At 36.5% G+C, this 3,429-nt stretch overlaps 1 non-coding gene across 1 annotated transcript; it reads left to right on the plus strand.

Annotated features, from left to right (window-relative positions):
- The first annotated feature begins 838 nt into the window (after nt 1–838).
- On the plus strand, nt 839–970 carry LOC132168334 (small nucleolar RNA snoR83). Its single transcript, XR_009438848.1, has one exon. It is a non-coding gene; the product is annotated as a small nucleolar RNA snoR83 (small nucleolar RNA).
- The last annotated feature ends 2,459 nt before the right edge of the window (nt 971–3,429 follow it).

Here is a 3,429-nt window from a genome sequence, read left to right on the forward strand (position 1 = left end):
TAGGCATCGGGTTGCACCTGTTCATCTAACACTGTGGACTTTACCGAGGGTCCACGTGTCAACAATATATTGGGGAACAGTAAATAAGACATTTATGCAGATATATCTAATATTCCGAGAGTGCTTCCCGAAATTCTATATTCATGGAAGGCTCGGCTTATCGAGCCTTCTAACCGAGCGTTATTTACTAGACTTTAGTGGGCCTAAAATAACCGAGTGTAAACATGGTGAATAGTAAAAATGACCGAGTTCTAGGGATGGGCCGAGAAATTGTTTTATCGAGCCCAACTCAGCTGATCCATGACCCAACAAACTTGATTTCCCCTATTTTTTTTTTTTTTAAAAAAAAAAGAAAATATAACAAATAAGATGATAATTTAAGAAAGAAAGTGCCATAGCCCGGGAGCAATTGTAGAAAATATTTTTTAATAAATCTTTTAACATAAGAAAGGACTTTATAAGTAATTCTATGCAACTGATTGGTTTCAGAGGTTAATAGGAAAAATAATTAAAATTTATGGGGAAAATAAATAAAATAGTGTTAACATGAAGGACGAATCTGAAATTATGAGGGGTTAGGGTTTCGGCAGGGACTATAAATACTGGCTATTGGCACATAGCCGATTGAAGGTCAAGACTCCACAGTCCAAATCGCAGCAAAAAACCCTAGTCTGAAGAGTATCGATGGGGATCGATCGGCTGCAACGAGGGCTGCCGCCGCCTCTGCAATGGGCAGCTCTCATTGCACCGCCCGAGTTGTTTTTCTGAATCTTCATCTTTCTTTTTTTTGTTGTTGTTTATTTGTTATTGTATACGAAAGAGGTGAGGTGCCTTCATAATCCCAGTTAAGCTCAAGCCTTAGTGCTTACCTGATTCATGGGAGGCCAAAACCAAAGCTGGAGGTTTCGCTGATTAACGCCTTCTTTATTATCACTTTGAGGCGTTTACTTAGTAACTTTTCCACACATCCTTTTTTTCATTTTCCTTCTACTTTTTTTTTTTTTTTTGGCTGTTTTGGAAATGGGTTTTCTGAAATCTACAAGGTTTTTCTTTTTTCTTTCTGAAATCAAAGTTTAACGTGTGTTGCTGATAAACAATCTGAAAACCTGAGTTGAGGCCAAGCGAAAAGTCATGAAGAGAAACTAAAGAAAGATCAACTTCTCCTAATTGATGATTGCAGGCTACTGCAATGGACTTCCCCTCAAGAATGTTATACAGCTATCCTTTAAAGAAGGATCAACTTCCATCTAAAATGCTAATTACGGACCATTTTGCTTCTTTGCTCCGCTTTATTCCCTTCCTTTTTCTTGTGGTAAATAAAAGTTTTTATTACCAAAAAACCATTATAAACAATAAATTTCTTTAGATTCTATTTGCCGAAATTGCAATTTTAAACAAAAATTGCTTAGAATATATAAATTGGAAATGTGTTTTCCTAAAAATTGTATAGTTTAAGAATGTATAAAAATATACACAATTCTAAAGGCTAAATTAGCAAAATCACAATTTTATCAAATGCTTTACTCTCTTTTAAAAAATTGAAATTGCAAATTCCGGCCAACTCTTAGAATTTTCAATTTAATCTATTAAGTTAACTTTTTTTTTTTGTTAATAAACTGCTCTCATTCAACAACAAAAAAGATTACAACAGGAAAAACAAAAAGAACAGCAACAGGAAACAAAAAGAAAATACATGCCTAACAGAAAAAACAGATCTACTAGACATCTAGCAACTCAAAGTTCTGGAAGGATAAAGTAACATGTGGATGCAGCTGATAAAAGCCACAGCGTACTTTGATGTATAAAACCATCATAGGTAAAAAAAAACTCCTATAAACTTAAAACTACACAAACTTCCAAAGAAACTGTGAAGATTAAGATATATGATAAGGAAGAAACATAACAAGCCCAACAAGATATGTTTAAACGAAAAGCTACAAGAGAACACAAAAGATAAAAACACATAAAATAATAGTGTCGGAGGATGGCAGGGCGGAGGATGAGGGAGCACGCCGGTAGAGGACTCCGGACCGCTGCTCACGTGTCGGCGCATGTGGAACACGCTCCGGCGCATGATGGCCGGATTGAGACGATTCTGGTGGCAGCAGATAGCGGAAGAGCCCAGTAACATGGTTGGGTGGCGTGTGAAGGCCCGAGACTTCTTGAAATTGATAGATTTGAATTTAAAAAAACCAAATCTAAAAATTTCAAGAAGAAAGCGGAACAGATGCTTGGAGCTGCAGGAGGAGATGGAGAGTAGACCTGCAACGGTGGAGGAGCATACAACAGCTATTGTTACAAGATAAAATACCTAAGGATAAAGCCTCCGAAGAGGCCAGAGGTGCCTTCAAGAAGGCAGATTTTGCCTCAATTGTACGTTTCAAATTCGCAAATTCAAGCCGACTCTTAGAATTTTTGATTTAATCTATTAAGGACATTTTTTTTTTCTTTTTTACATATCCATATAAGAGAGGGGAAAAAATAATTCCATCTAGTGACTTCTACTTCATGAAACCTAGTCTCCAACCATTGACATTTGTTTTTAGAAGACTTAATTCTCACGTGTTAAAATGTTAATGTTATTAAAAATCATATAATCTAAGTTCAGTTTCAAAGACCTAATTTGAGGAAAACTTTCATCCTCACGGCTCTTAAAGAGAGCACACAGCCCGAGATCACAAGGCTTTCATATACAGCGAGAGAACACATGCCAAGACAGAAAACTACGCAGCTGCAGAAGACCAACGGGGCTTTCAAACACCTAGAGAGAAAACAATCTCAAATTGAAATCTACACTAGCTGCATGAGGGTCTACATGGCCATTGCCTTTCATCTTAGCATTTCTTTTTTCTTCCGATATGTCATTTCGAGTTTGGCTCGTGTCCTGTTATTCAATAATGTCTTATTGTTATTGAATATGGACGGTCAAGACATGTCCAAGCATTGAGCGGATTTGTGCTAAAAATAGTTGGTTTTAATCCGGACCGTCCAGGATGCAAGCCGAACTCCAAATTGATGTTAAGTGGCCAATATCAAATCAGCATCAGTGACTACATCTAAAGAAACAAATAATGTGATGGTGGTAAATGCATTTTTCTTTGACCAACTAATCAAGTGGCATATCCATAGATTAATAAAATCATAAGCATCTACGTGATATCATTGCTCAAACAAAATTTCCAATCTGAAAAATTGGCTCTCAACAGCGATGGTAAATTGTCCCCACATCTAACGGTTCTAAAGCTACTTGTTGTATAGGTGGACGCCAGTGAAGATGAAGAAACCTGCCATCTGCATCAAAATTTAAACTTTCATATTAAATTCCAGAAAAAAGGAGATTAAATTAAACATGAGACCATATCAATCTAGTGTGTACAAATCCAAAATTGTAACAATCAAACTTTGACATTGTACATCTCCAAGAGAGAT

The sequence above is a fragment of the Corylus avellana genome, chromosome ca1, assembly GCF_901000735.1.
Source record: "Corylus avellana chromosome ca1, CavTom2PMs-1.0".
Lineage (NCBI taxonomy): Eukaryota > Viridiplantae > Streptophyta > Magnoliopsida > Fagales > Betulaceae > Corylus > Corylus avellana.